Raw genomic sequence first — 16,593 nt, 5'->3', positions numbered from 1 at the left:
TATCAAACTAAAAATATTTTTGGGTGTGGCGCATTATGAATTTGGGTGCTCGAGCCCCTGTGCACCCACTTAGTCGGCGCGCATGAGTAGATGTACACTGATTTGTTGTTTTTGCAGCCTTTCGTTGTGCACTTTTTTCAACGCTAAGCATAATGATGGCACCATGAAGCTCCCAGCAAGCCGCTAGCAAGAAAAATTCATTGCATTTCTGTATGCTACAGTAATAACAGAGAAACATTCGCAAACTTGAAGTAATTATAGAAGGTCAGGATAACTTGGTTCACATCACTGGACCGCACGAGAGATAACGCTGGACGGGCCGAGGAAGGCCGATAAGCGACTTGGCCGCGGTTTTTCGCCCTACTCCACACACAGCGTCACTGGACGAAGCTCTATCGACGGTTGCAGAGGTAAGACAGCGGCTCTTACATGGATTTCTGCGAGTTCTCTAGGTTAACATTCGATGCTTTATGACTTGGTCTCTGAATTAATATCGCTTTATAATCCGCACTCACTGTTAGCTTTAACAGTACATTTCCTTCGGCAGGGAAGTGAAGGAATGTGTAATGCAAAATGCCTTTATTGTTCGCTGTATACGGTACAGATGACATTACTGGCCAGTTTAGATTTTTCAAATGTACTGCGTCAGTGGTGCGTGTGTGTGTCACATTAGAAACCTGTTTCGTTCTACTGGGAACAGACACTTGCTTACACACATACACACACATCTAAAGTCTACATATTGGTCTTGCACACCACAAACTGCTTCCAAGCACAGGTTTTGCCGTGCGTCATGATATTCTTAACAGCTAACTTCCCAGTCCTTGATAAAACGTCAACATAGTTCCGGATTCGGTGCTACTGTGATTCACGAGATTCTCAAAGATATGGCAAACTCTGTGAATCGCCTGAAATTGAAATGCATCTGTAAAGCATATTTCCGTAAGGAAATCAGTTTAGCTGATAACAATATTCTTGGTACACTAAAGTTCCATACTTACCGAGCACAGATAATCATTTTATTCAACTGATTGTTTCTAATGTAGATGTAAATTGAATATAAACCAATCATTAATTAGCAGCTGAACTGAATAGCTGAAAAAGAAATAGTTATAATAATTTTTTTGACCGTAAATAAAGAAAATGCTCTTGGGAGATATCATATAACAAAAACATTATTAGCGATAGCAGTAACATCGTATGGAACTATTAGCGAGAGATCGCAAAGATTAGTTTCATCGATACGACTGTAAAGATTTTCTGTTTTTGCGCAGACGACGCCTTTCCCAAGAGAAGTCAGATAAGTCAACATGCGAGTATATTGTGCATCACAGTAGAACCACAATTTTATATGATACGTTAAGCTTCAATCAGGTACATACACTGATCGTTATTGGGAACAACAATTTATTGTAAAAAAAATCTGTTAACCCTACATTAATAAACCCTCGTAAAATTTACTATTGCAGTTGGTGACCATTCGCAGTTTCCGCCAATGTGGTATTGTCAGCGTTGAGTGTAAAACAGGGCATTTTGTTCTTATTTTGTATGTGACTTACCATTGGAAACCTTAACAATTGTTATTAACTAGTGGATACACTATGAATGATGACTTTCTTTGAACAAATCACGGACTGGAAACTTAACCATGGATTAGTAACAATCTGCGTCTACAACTACATATATACTCCGCTAGCCACCAAGCGGTGTGTGGCGGAGGGCACTATTCGCGCCAAAGTCATATCCCCCCCCCCCCCCCCCCCGCCCCCCTGTGTGTTCCACTCGCGGATCGCGCGAGGGAAAAACGACTGTCTGAACGCCTCAGTACGACTTCTAATTTCGCTTATCTTTGAATGGTGAGACTACCTCCCCCCCCCCCCCCCCGCTCCCACCCCTTAGTGTCCAGGGTTAATCATTCGTCTGCCAAACACGTTCTCTGTAAAGTCAGATAATGAAACGGAGGACGTCAGCTTCAGCCTTTCTAAGAACAAGAATTAGTAGAAAGTCCGACGTTAGTGAACTGGAAAACATAAGCAGGCACTAATAAGGTGTAGAATGAGAATGAGAATGCCCCTGGCCTCATTAACAAAATGTGATTCGGCTGTAAACACGCTTTTAGTGACCCATGCCACACTGGCAGAGCAGGTACAGGAGACACACCCTAACGTAACCATATGGCACAGTTGTGCGATCAGAAACGCCTACCCTCACTATTAGTGACAGAGATAAATTATATCCCATGCAATCCTGAGCAAATTTACAAGAGACTGGTCAAGCAATCGTATATCGAACGAGATTTGAAGGGTAGTTTACATGCGTCAAAAGGTTTCTTCAACATATTGCCTTCATACAGGATGTCAATTACTGAACACCGTGAATTCATTGTCCCAGGAAGGGGAAACTTTATTGACGCATTCCTGGGGTCAGATACATCACATGATCACTCTGACAGAACCACAGGCACATAGACACAGGCAACAGAGCATGCACAATGTCGGCACTAGTACAGTGTATATCCACCTTTCGCAGCAATGCAGGCTGCTATTCTCCCATGGAGACGATCGTAGAGATGCTGGATGTAGTCCTGTGGAACGGCTTGCCATGCCATTTCCACCTGGCGCCTCAGTTGGACCAGCGTTCGTGCTGGATGTGAACACCGCGTGAGACGACGCTTCATCCAGTCCCAAACATGCTCAATGGGGGACAGATCCGGAGATCTTGCTGGCCAGGGTAGTTGACTTACACCTTCTAGAGCACGTTGGGTGGCACGGGATACATGCGGACGTGCATTGTCCTGTTGGAACAGCAAGTTCCCTTGCCGGTCTAGGAATGGTAGAACGATGGGTTCGATGACGGTTTGGATGTACCGTGCACTATTCAGTGTCCCCTCGACGATCACCAGTGGTGTACGGCCAGTGTAGGAGATCGCTCCCCACACCATGATGCCGGGTGTTGGCCCTGTGTGCCTCGGTCGTATGCAGTCCTGATTGTGGCGCTCACCTGCACGGCGCCAAACACGCATACGACCATCATTGGCACCAAGGCAGAAGCGACTCTCATCGCTGAAGACGACACGTCTCCATTCGTCCCTCCATTCACGCCTGTCGCGACACCACTGGAGGCGGGCTGCACGATGTTGGGGCGTGAGCGGAAGACGGCCTAACGGTGTGCGGGACCGTAGCCCAGCTTCATGGAAACGGTTGCGATTGGTCCTCGCCGATACCCCAGGAGCAACAGTGTCCCTAATTTGCTGGGAAGTGGCGGTGCGGTCCCCTACGGCACTGCGTAGGATCCTACGGTCTTGGCGTGCATCCGTGCGTCGCTGCGGTCCGGTCCCAGGTCGACGGGCGCGTGCACCTTCCGCCGACCACTGGCGACAACATCGATGTACTGTGGAGACCTCACGCCCCACGTGTTGAGCAATTCGGCGGTACGTCCACCCGGCCTCCCGCATGCCCACTACCCGCCCTCGCTCAAAGTCCGTCAACTGCACATACGGTTCACGTCCACGCTGTCGCGGCATGCTACCAGTGTTAAAGACTGCGATGGAGCTCCGTATGCCACGGCAAACTGGCTGACACTGACGGCGGCGGTGCACAAATGCTGCGCAGCTAGCGCCATTCGACGGCCAACACCGCGGTTCCTGGTGTGTCCGCTGTGCCGTGCGTGTGATCATTGCTTGTACAGCCCTCTCGCAGTGTCCGGAGCAAGTATGGTGGGTCTGACACACCGGTGTCAATGTGTTCTTTTTTCCATTTCCAGGAGTGTATATAAAAACAACGGCGTGCACACACTTTATTCAACATGTAAACATCATTACAGATCTTCGAATTTAGGTTATGACATGTTCGATATGCCAACCATAATTGGCGATGATGTGGCGCAGACGAATAGCGAAATTCTGCATGTCTCGCTGAAGCGTCGGAACATCGATGCTGTCGGTGACCTCCTGAATGGCTCATTACAGCTGAGCAATAGTTTTGAGGTTATTGCTGTACACCTTGTCTTTAATACAGCCCCACATAAAGGAGTCGCATGTTTTCAGATCCAGAGAATATGGCGGCCAATTGAGGCCCACGCCAGTGGCCTCTGAGTACCCCAGAGCTAGAATGCGGTCCGCAGAGTGCACCTCCAGGCTATCACACGCTCTCCTGCTTCGATGGGGTCGAGCTTCGTCTTGCACGAACCATATCTTGTAGAAACCAGGGACACCCTGAATAATGGGGATGAAATCTTCTTCTAAAACGTTCACGTACCGTTCGGTAGTCACCATGCCATCAAAGAATATAGCAACAATTATTCCGTGACTGGACACTGCACACCTCACATTCACCAGTTGAGAATGAAGAGACTTCTCGATCGCGAAATGCGGATTCTCTGTCCCCCAAAATGTGCCAATTTTGCCTATTGATGAACCCATGAAAGTGGGCTTCTTTGCTAAACCAAACCGTACAATTCCCATCATGCTCCGCAGCCAACCGTGCAGTTTTGAACGTCCTAAACCAAACCGTTCAGAACTTATGACGCTTTTATTTCAAATAGTTCAAAAATCGTCACCCTGTAAATATAGCGTGTTCTTACATGTTACAAACTTGAAAGAGTTTACTCTCCTCAACTAAGATGAAGATGCGTCACGTGGACCCTAGACGCAACGCTTGATTCTGCGCGTAGCTGTCACATTCGTGACAAGTTTATCGCTCACCGGGTCAATGGCGTACCCACAAACAATTTCAATTAGCCAAGGACAACACGCTTTCGCGCGTCCACTTTCATAAGTCAAAGGGTTTCCTTCTTACTGCGGCTAATAGGATATTGTACATTGCGGAACACAGTTGGGAGTTTCTAATACCTGAAAAACTCTAGAATTTTGTCGCCAGTCAAATATCCGCCGAAGACGACGGTACGGGATTAAGGCCAGTTCTTACAATGTCCAGTAAACCGTTTAAGGCAACTTCAATGACAGTTTGATTTTACAATGTCCAGTTAAGAGGCATCTCTGCGTAAACAATTCCATAACCGGCAATTATCTTCACCTAGCATTGTCTTCCAGTATACTCTTAGCGTAGCCATATTTTAAGGTTACATGCCAAATGGGAAAAAAGAATTATATTTAACTCTTTTAAAGTTACTCTGAAGATAACGATGACGGTCAAATTATAATACACGCTAGGAAACTTGAAGTAGTGAAAACCAGTACAGACTAACACCAAACTTTAGAAAATCAAGAATTCTCTAAGCGATTCCCCTTAACAATACTAACTGTTTACTTACTCCTTCCTAATTCAGCATAAAACACAAAGGTAAATTCATGTCCTGTATTATTATGATTTTAATTGTTCGTTTTGGCACTTCTATAGCGTTTCTTTAACATGCTAATGAATACGTGATAAACCGAGAACTGTGTATTACACACTCACTCCAGGAATAATATTCTAATGCCGATGAACCAACTACTTCTAATCTTGCGATTTTACGGTCTAGGAAGAATGCTAACTGGACTTTGTGATTTCGTAGTGGTTAGCACAGCAGCTACTTCTCAAATAGTAAAAATAGTAAGCAGTGCTATTAAAGATTGGCAAAAGAGTACATAAAACTTGAAGCAAAAGACGGAATTGAAAATGCAAAATTAAACTATTGTCGTTCTGCAAAATTTCGTGAAGCTTTGGGTGCATTACATTGCAGTCACCTGAAATCGACCATGCCGAAATGTTTAGAACAGAAAAGGTTATTTTTCCGTAAATGTACAACTGCTGATCAATGCAGACATACTTACCGTTCACACTTCGCAAGGTGGCAGTAGTAGTGTAGTGGCGCCCACGGTGCAATTTTAATGTCAAATTGATATGCAAGATAATTAAATTGATCAAATAATCACCCTCCGTCACCTTCCACCTCAGTCCCGACCACGCCCACCCTCGCCCCCCATCACGCCCACCTCCGCCCACGACCACACCCACCCCCAACTCCAGATGACGTCACGTGCTTTTCTCAGCCTGCATGTGGGACCCAGCCCCTTCTCCCCCCTCTCCACCCTCCCCCTCTCAAACCTACCCTATTGGTGGGAATTTCAAATTTTTGCCGGAATTTCGAATTTTGGCGAGAATTTATTTGGCTCAGGGCTGTGCTGACGTCCCACCTAACCTCCCACCCAGGAACTGGTGGGAAATTAAAATTGGCAGCACCCTTTCTGGGACTAGAACCCGGTCCTCCTGGACAGAAAGCCCAATTGCAACCTCCTAACACAATTATACCACCAGAGGTGCTTGGAATTGATGGGAAATTAAACATGGCGGTGTCCTTTCCAGGACTCAAATCCTGATTCTACTGGATGGAAAGCCCAAGAGCACTTCCCCCCCCCCCCCCTCCAACACATGAAAACTGTCTAGAAGCGGGGGAGAAGGTGAGGATAGTGTACTTTATTTGTATTGGTTGGGAAACTGACGCAAAAATCGATCCTAATTAAGTAATTAATCACAAAGATCGGGCCTAATTACACAACTATAGACACAGCGCTACACAAGGGTGGCATAAAAGCGCAATACAGCTCAAAAATAGGCGATACTATACAACTGGTGTTAACCTGCTGGAAAAAAATTTCGCAGTATCACTAGAAACTATGACAGACACACTCAAACTCTACTCTTCACCCACAAACTGGTGCAAAAAAGGCAAAGGTGTAAGGTACTACCTGTATTCTTTTTGGAGAGTAATACATTCAACTGATGAGATGCTGATGTTGGACAGAGAGGAGTTTAAAAAGTGTATTACTTGTAAGCATGCAGTATCAATCGCTGTTTGACGTCTGAGTTCGCTACACATGCCTGCTCAAAAATCATCCTGCTGACCAGGTAATCGTAGCCAATACATGCTACCACAACCGATTGAAAAAAAATTGCGTCACAGTTCAAATTGCACTTCGAAATTGTTATGAAAAAAACAGTGTAGTGGACTGACAAGACAGCCAGTCCACAGTGACGGGTAACCGAAAGGCACGCGTTTACACACGCAGGCTTGCTTAGGTCTGAAACAGGATACGTAATGAATGCTATAAAGAAAAGTACGTAGCTGCTGGAATACTTAACTTTAATCCATCATTTGTATACAGCATTCTTGATGATACAAGTGAGACTCTCTCTAGAAATGGTTAATGGCGCCTTGCTAGGTCGTAGCCCTGGACTTAGCAGAAGGCTATTCTAACTGTCTCTCGGCTAATGAGAGAAAGGCTTCGTCAGTGTAGTCGCTAGCAAAGTCGTCGTACAACTGGGACGAGTCCTAGTACGTCTCTCAAGACCTGCCGTGTGGTGGCGCTCGGTCTGCAATTACTGACAGTGGCGACACGCGGGTCCGACATGTACTAATGGATCGCGGCCGATTTAAAGTTACCACCTAGCAAGTGTGGTGTCTGGCGGTGACACCACAAACAGCACTCATAATGAATGGGTCATAATGCAGCACATGTACTGGGGAAAATCGTTGTCCTAAAAGACTGCAAAGGGGATGACTTGAATGTGCGTTCTCCTCAATGTACAATTACAAACTGCCGAAAACCGAGGTCCTCTCAGCTCCTCTCATACCTCCCCCTCCCCCACCCTGCCTCCCTCCATCCATCCATTTATGGGCAGGACACATGCTTCTTCAAACGGCCAGCTGCTCCACCGACCACCTCACAGCACGTGCAAGCCGCCGTCCGCCATTTCCTGTTTTTCTGCAGCTCAACTGCCGACTCCTCTACGGAGGATGCTAAGTTCACACAACCTGGATATGATGTGACGTCATTATGACGTATATACGCTTTAGTCGATTAACACACCTATCGACTTTTACGAACGTTCGAGGTTCTAAACTGTCGTCAGCTAGTGGTTTGTTTTAACCCGTGCGATTCTGATAACAGCTCAGTGTGGCAGCGTGTATGTATTTCGCCAAAATAAAAGTAAAAGAGCTGGATATTAATAGAAATATTCCTGACCGTGGCGTTGAAAACACCACGTAAAAAAGTGAAGTCTTCTTATGTCCCGACCAGATAAGATTGTGTGATTGTTGTATTGAATGCTGCCGAAAATAATATTTATTTATTATCAACTTTTTAGTATGGTTTCATACAATTGGTCTTGTCAGTACATATTAGATTGCAGCAGCATACTCTTGCTGACTTTTTTTTCTTAATTTATATAGCTGAAAGAGAACTCGTGCAAGTTTGTTAGCTAAGTAATTTATATGTCCAGCCCAAGATAGTCTTTTATCAACCATAATTCCAAGTAATTTTACACCCGGACCGCAGAGATACCTTAGTGTCCAGTAATGACTGATGTGTAGAATGATTGAATTTCGAACTTAAAAAGAAAAATATGAGGCATTGTTGAAGAAAAATCGTCGACCGGAGATGAAATACGAGGGGAAGTGGATTTCTCAATGTAATCTTAACCAAATGTTAGTGTCTAGTACTCATTGACGTATGAAATGATTGAATGCAGTGTCAAAGCATTCCATGGTGGTATGATATTGTCAAAGCATTCCATGATGGTAAGCTTTTCTCTCATTAGTCCCTCGAATGCTGAACACATAATTAGAGACGAGCAAACGAAAAACAACGGACAGGACACAAACACAGTACAATACACGATTTAAACGCAAGGAACGCAAAACACATTTAAACGAATGGCGCAGAGCACAGCGCTACCCTGTCACAATCTCTCCAAAGTTCACAAAAGTCGAACAGTCGATATACGGTTTCTATCGTTTTCGATGCAGCGTGTATACGTCATAATGACGTCACATCGTATCCAAGTCCGGTGAACTTAGCATTCTCCCTCCTCTACGGCCGCAGGCCTCACTAGGCACTCCGCAGTCAGCCGACCTCTGTGGCCGAGCGGTTCTAGGCGCTTTACTCCGGAACCGCGCTGCTGCTACCTTCGCAGGTTCGAATCTTGCCTCTGGCATGGATGTCTATGATGTCCTTAGGTTAGTTTCATGCCTTAAGGCGACGGCCTAGTAAACACAAAATGGAAATTTGGTAGCACAACTTCGTCCATCCAGAGAAGGCCCCAGATAGCCATTGCTAAAGTCGGCTGCTTGCGAAACAGGAAGCCCCACCAGCCTAAAGCGAGCGCAGCCTCACACCGGAGTGCCTTCAGTACAAAGCGCAACGCCGGCATCTCTCAGAACTGTGATAAAGGACCGCGGGTTGTTCGTCTAAAGGGAGAGCCGCGGTCTGTTAGGGAACTCGCCCGCAGCAGCCCACAGTTCTGCGCTGGGCTGTTTAACATCAACACGACTCCTATAATAAACCATCTATTAGAAAATGAAAACGCAATCACGATGATAACGAATGTCCGCTTTCCACAAAAATGGCAAAGTCCATTTTCTTTATTATGGGCAAAATCGCTATAGTTTTTACGTTTGACTGCAGGATACAATTCGCATCTCATATTTTGTGATGTCCAATGAAGTGCACCGCCATCGATCACAAATGATCAGCAGAGCCATGTCCACCATGTGTAAAATCAGGATAAAAAGCTCGACTATTTTGCTGCGATAATTACCGCTCGCCGCAGAATGTCCCCGTTATTAGAGTAAAGAAAAAGCGAGAATATAAACTCCAGAGAAAAAAGTCTATATTAAACAATTTCTTTCAGCTTATTGAACAAATTACACGACGTGAGAGCATCTCTCACAATCAGTGTCTGTAAATAAACTGTCATGCACATGTGTGTTACAAACATTTCAAACAATCTTCCACACCATTGGTTAACAAGTTAGGAAAAAAAACCACATTCATTGTACGTTCGACAACAAGAAGCTATAATTCAAGAGAACATAGCTGTTTTGTAACTGTGGCAGGTCCCCTATACCAATACAATGCTATATCATACTAGCGTTTAGGAAACAAATCGTGAGAACCTGTCTCGTCCTATGTATGTGGGAGCTTGAAATTGAAATTTCGTTGAAAGATATAGCTACAACGAATAAAATAGAAACGCCTGACAAGAATCATTTTGTGGTGCCATAGCTGTCTTCTCCATCTACCAGGCGGCACGCCATTGATATCAATTTGATAGGCTCATTTATTAAATCGATCATGAGAGTCAGTTTGCATGTCGAGAAATTTTTTTTTCAGTAGTCGGATTAAACTCATCAGGTGGGTCGGATGGGAATCAGTGGACGGAAGACGATGTTTTTTTTTCAAGGAACACTATTGAGAACCGACATCTGAAGCTGACCACAGAGTTATTCTACAGCCCACACCATACATTAAGCATAAGATCTGTGCTATTCAAAACACGATCGAAGCGACTGTGGTAACGTAACCCTGCATAAAAAGCGGTTTTCGGTCTACAGGCACACACACTAGTAGCTGATAGTGTTATGCTTCCGGGTAGAAGCGTTGCTGCGATTTGGAATCAAGTCTACCCATTCGACCACGTACTTGGCTTGGATCCTGTAGAGACGTCTTTTAATGATTACAGCCACTGGTGAATCACATTTGTATCTCTCTCATATCTCGAAACGAGTCGCCCTTTTCGAACCTATCTGCTAAGGATCCCATACAGCAAAAACCCCAGCGCTATTTTTTAGACATTCCCTCTGCATCATGGTCGTGATCGAAGTCGCATCCACAGGCCGGTGTAAAGTTTGATCACCTGTACTGTAGGATGACTATATGCAACAGACTATCAATCACACGAGAGGGTTCCTGTATCGTTCCTTCATAAGCAGTTCAATGCATTGTTTTTTCGGTTATAACATATCCAATCAGTGTACACCGCCATACACTTTGTTTTTTCTACCATAACTTAGAGATCCGTATCAGCTGCTGCTTAACCAACATTAATACGTTTCGATCCTCTATGCTCTCACAAAAAACTGAACATCGCATGGCATATACTGTACAGCTACCACAACCCAGGCTGGCAGAAATAAAACACAGAAGCGATGTTTTCATTGACAAAAATGTGGAAGACATCGCAACATATGAAAACTGGAAGAGTTTGCGGTATTGTAGAGTGCTTCCGACAGCTATTCGAAGGTTATGACCTGTACAGTTAATCTCACCTTCCCCATCGACAGGATAGCGAATGTCTCAGTGTTCCATTTTGAAAAGCATTGTTCCTTCATTTTGCAGTCATGTACAGGGTTATTACAAATGATTGAAGCGATTTCACAGCTCTACAATAACTTTATTATTTGAGATATTTTCACAATGCTTTGCACACACATGCAAAAACTCAAAAAGTTTTTTTAGGCATTCACAAATATTCGATATGTGCCCCTTTAGTGATTCAGCAGACATCAAACCGATAATCAAGTTCCTCCCACACTCGGGCAGCATGTCCCCATCAATGAGTTCGAAAGCATCGTTGATGCGAGCTCGCAGTTCTGGCACGTTTCTTGGTAGAGGAGGTTTAAACACTGAATCTTTCACATAACCCCACAGAAAGAAATCGCATGCGGTTAAGTCGGGAGAGCGTGGAGGCCATTACATGAATTGCTGATCATGATCTCCACCACGACCGATCCATCGGTTTTCCAATCTCCTGTTTAAGAAATGCCGAACATCATGATGGAAGTGCGGTGGAGCACCATCCTGTTGAAAGATGAAGTCGGCGCTGTCGGTCTCCAGTTGTGGCATGAGCCAATTTTCCAGCATGTCCAGATACACGTGTTCAACCGTTTCTTCGCTCACTGCAGGCCGACCCGTTGATTTCCCCTTACAGAGGCATCCAGAAGCTTTAAACTGCGCATACCATCGCCGAATGGAGTTAGCAGTTGGTGGATCTTTGTTGAACTTCGTCCTGAAATGTCGTTGCACTGTTATGACTGACTGGTGTGAGTGCATTTCAAGCACGACATACGCTTTCTCGGCTCCTGTCGCCATTTTGTCTCACTGCGCTCTCGAGCGCTCTGGAGGCAGAAACCTGAAGTGCGGCTTCAGCCGAACAAAACTTTATAAGTTTTTCTACGTATCTGAAGTGTGTCGTGACCATATGTCAATGAATGGAGCTACAGTGAATTTATGAAATCGCTTCAATCATTTGTAATAGCCCTGTATACGATTGCTGTTCCAGTGTTGACCATTGCCGGTAGGTGCTGTTCACAACACGCGAGGGGTAACACAAATAAAAAGAGGTACTGTCACCTTACTGGTGAAAAAAAAATAAAAACATGTTGAGGGCATCGCAGCACATGGAAATAGGACCAGTCTGTAGCAATGAGGAACGCTACCAAAGAACTGTATGGAGGTGATGACTTCTACATTTAATCTCATGCTCCACAACAAGTAGCAGATACCCGGTGTTCCGTCAAGGCTTCCTCCGACTCAACCGAGTGCTGTCAGTCAAATCATTATGCAGTAATCATCAGCATACTCAGTTGATGGTCGAGATTGGAAAGACACCCCTGATACGCAACGATGTACTGTAATACACACCGCAGTTGATAGCGAGATCAATTTTACCCAGAAGTCAGAGAGAGCTATATCTACCACATTCTGCAACCAGTGTAGAAACAGAGTGAGCTGAGTTAACGCTATAGGACCGTGTTTTGCCCACTCGGTGGAAATGGGAACATGTTGTCATAGCTCCACCACCCCTGTACGATGTGTACGGTCAGCACCAAACGAAGCCTGCTCCTGCAACACGTCGTAGTATAAAAGGCAGTGCAAACAGTTACAGTGCGTTTCTTGTAAAAAATAGGAAGACTCCACATCATACAGGCCATGGAAGAAGGACGAGGATTTTGCTACTGCATCGCGATACATCTTCAAACTACACACTGTTACTGCAGTCAGAAGCAGATCCGCGTCCGTCAGGGTCCATTCACGTCTATCACCCAAACATTCTATCATCGTTATTACGCACCATCCAAGAGAGAAAAATTACGAACTGTAAAAGCTCCGCTAGCTTCATCCGATAGATTTTTTTCCGCATCTCTCTCTTCTGATACATCGAAAACTAATACAGGCTACGTGCCGGCACTCATCATATGCGGCGGACCTATTAAATATACAGGTACTGATCCATTGGAACCGGCGGCTAGTGATCGACGTCGCTTGCACAGACCGGTGTAACGTTTCATCGCCTTTACTGTACGAGGACCACCTCCCAAAGGTTATCAGTAGCAAGAGAGGGCCCCTGTTTCGTTGTTTAATACACCGATTTCTCTGCTGTAACACGCTTTGTCCACTGCCATACATTTTTTTCCCGCCACGACTTCGACGTCTGTGTTAGGTTCTAAACTGACATAAACACGTTTTGGTCCATTGGCTCCCCGAGAAAACTAGACATCCCACAGTGCAAATCAATGTTGGTGCTGCTGATCCCACAACACACCCAACACTGGGTGATTAAAATAGAAGACAGTCAACGGAACTGGAAGAGTTTTGAGGCATTGTGAAGCGTTTCCAAACTGTTGTCTTGAGGGGACATATGTTGTGATGGTATAACAGACGGTTAAGAACAAGAAACGGGTGGTTTTTATGCATGATGGAGCTCCAGACGACGGAGTTTACTGCATTTTATGTCAATCAACTACGCTATCAATTCTAAAGTTTTGTTCTAGTGTCTGAGGTCATTACCAAGAAGGTATTGGCACGAGAGAACATAAGCGCATGCACTCCTAAGGCTACAAAGTTCTGCACTTAAAACACGCTACAATGTTGGATCGTTGCGGTTTCCGACATATTAGTCGTATGGAGTGCAACGCTGTTACGATCCCAATGCAAGAAATATATTTCCAGCGCATGATATACATTCTCCTTGCAGGTTTCTCTACGATAAACTATGGTGATAAACTGTAAAATGAAAAACTACTTCCTTAAAACATCAATTCCTAGTGATACATCTACAATATTCTTACGCGAAATGTACAGGGTGTTTCAAAAATGACCGGTATATTTGAAACGGCAATAAAAACTAAACGAGCAGCGATAGAAATACACCATTTGTTGCAATATGCTTGGGACAACAGTACATTTTCAGGCGGACAAACTTTCGAAATTACAGTAGTTACAATTTTCAACAACAGATGGCGCTGCAAGTGATGTGAAAGATATAGAAGACAATGCAGTCTGTGGGTGCGCCATTCTGTACGTCGTCTTTCTGCTGTAAGCGTGTGCTGTTCACAACGTGCAAGTGTGCTGTAGACAACATGGTTTATTCCTTAGAACAGAGGATTTTTCTGGTGTTGGAATTCCACCGCCTGGAACACAGTGTTGTTGCAACAAGACGAAGTTTTCAACGGAGGTTTAATGTAACCAAAGGACCGAAAAGCGATACAATAAAGGATCTGTTTGAAAAATTTCAACGCACTGGGAACGTGACGGATGAACGTGCTGGAAAGGTAGGGCGACCGCGTATGGCAACCACAGAGGGCAATGCGCAGCTAGTGCAGCAGGTGATCCGACAGCGGGCTCGGGTTTCCGTTCGCCGTGTTGCAGCTGCGGTCCAAATGACGCCAACGTCCACGTATCGTCTCATGCACCAGAGTTTACACCTCTATCCATACAAAATTCAAACGCGGCAACCCCTCAGCGCCGCTACCATTGCTGCACGAGAGACATTCGCTAACGATATAGTGCACAGGATTGATGACGGCGATATGCATGTGGGCAGCATTTGGTTTACTGACGAAGCTTATTTTTACCTGGACGGCTTCGTCAGTAAACAGAACTGGCGCATATGGGGAACCGAAAAGCCCCATGCTGCAGTCCCATCGTCCCTGCATCCTCAAAAAGTACTGGTCTGGGCCGCCATTTCTTCCAAAGGAATCATTGGCCCAGTTTTCAGATCCGAAACGATTACTGCATCACGCTATCTGGACATTCTTCGTGAATTTGTGGCGGTACAAACTGCCTTAGATGACACTGCGAACACCTCGTGGTTTATGCAAGATGGTGCCCGGCCACATCGCACGGCCGACGTCTTTAATTTCCTGAACGAATATTTCGATGATCGTGTAATTGCTTTGGGCTATCCGAAACATACAGAAGGCGGCGTGGATTGGCCTCCCTATTCGCCAGACATGAACCCCTGTGACTTCTTTCTGTGGGGACACTTGAAAGACCAGGTGTACCGCCAGAATCCAGAAACAATTGAACAGCTGAAGCAATACATCTCATCTGCATGTGAAGCCATTCCGCCAGACACGTTGTCAAAGGTTTCGGGTAATTTCATTCAGAGACTACGCCATATTATTGCTACGCATGGTGGATATGTGGAAAATATCGTACTATAGAGTTTCCCAGACCGCAGCGCCATCTGTTGTTGACGGTTGTAACTACTGTAATTTCGAAAGTTTGTCTGCCTGAAAATGTACTGTTGTCCCAAGCATATTGCAACAAACGGTGTATTTCTATCGCTGCTCGTTCAGTTTGTATTGCCGTTTCAAATATACCGGTCATTTTTGAAACACCCTGTATGTTGTGGGCTGTATAATCCCTCTACGGTCAGCTTCAGATGTCGTATCTCAATAGTGTTCCTCGTAAAGAACATCGCCTTCCCTCCACGGATCCCCATCTGACCTACCTGGTGAGTGTAATCCGACTAGTGAAAATAAAATTACTCGCCATGCAAACTAACTCTCATGATCTAATTAATTAATTAGCCTATCAAATTGACATCAATGACTTGCCGCCTGGTAGGTGGAGGTGACGGCTAGGGCACCACAGAATGATTCTTGTCAGGCGTTTCTATTTTTTTCGTCGTGGCGATATCTTTTAACGAAATTTCAATCTCCCACCTACACAGGACGAGACAGGCTCTCACGATTTGTTTCGTAAACACTAGTATGATGCAGCATCGCATTTGTATAAGGGGACCTGCCAAAGTTACAAAACAGCTACGTTCTCTTGAATTATAGCTTGTTGTTATCGAACGTACAATGATGTGTTTCTTTTTTCCTGACATGCTAACCAATGGCGTGAAAGATTGTTTGAAATGTTTGTAATACACACGTACATGACAGTTTGTTTACAGACACTGAATGTGAGAGACGCTCTCAGGTCGTGTAATTTGTTCAATAAGCTGAAAGAATTTGCTTATTATAGATTTTTTTCTTTGGAGTTTATATTCTCGCTATTTCTTTGCTCCAATGACTGTTTCGAGACAGCGAGGGCATTATGCTGTGATCGGCAATCATCGCAGCAAAATAGTCGAAGCTTTTTTTGTTCTGATTTTACACATGGTGGACATGTCTCTGCTGAACATTTGTGATCGATGGCGGTGCACTTCATTGGACATCACAAAAATTGAGATGCGAATTGTATCCTGCAGTCGAACGTAAAAACTATATCGTTTTTGCTCATAAAACTAAAAGAAAATGAATTTGCCTATTTTCGTAGAAAGAGGACATTTATTGTCTTCACGATTGTGTTTTCCTTTTTTAATAGTTGCTTTGTCATAGGAATCTCGTTGATGGTAAATAGCCCAGTGTAGAACAGTGGGATGCTGCGGGAGAATTCCCTAAGAGACCGCGGCTCTCCCTTTAGACAAACAACCCGCGGTCATCTATCACGGTTCTGAGGGATGCGTCGCGCTTTGTACTGAAGGCACTGCAGTGTAAGGTTGCGCTCGCTTTAGGCGGGAGGGGCTTCCTATTTTG

The 16,593-nt window shown here is 44.8% G+C and overlaps 1 protein-coding gene across 1 annotated transcript in view; it reads left to right on the top strand.

The window, feature by feature from the left end:
* The first annotated feature begins 255 nt into the window (after nt 1–255).
* Nucleotides 256–16,593, top strand: part of LOC126161380 (uncharacterized) — a 31,452-nt gene continuing 15,114 nt past the window's right edge. Inside the window, exon 1 of the mRNA XM_049917158.1 lies at nt 256–410. The gene's annotated coding sequence lies outside the window, so the exon portion shown is untranslated. The remainder of the gene's footprint in view (nt 411–16,593) is intronic.

This window comes from Schistocerca cancellata, chromosome 2 (genome assembly GCF_023864275.1).
Source record: "Schistocerca cancellata isolate TAMUIC-IGC-003103 chromosome 2, iqSchCanc2.1, whole genome shotgun sequence".
Classification (NCBI taxonomy): Eukaryota; Metazoa; Arthropoda; class Insecta; order Orthoptera; family Acrididae; genus Schistocerca; species Schistocerca cancellata.
Note: the sequence above shows the minus strand (reverse complement) of the source record. Positions and strands in the feature narration are given on the sequence as shown.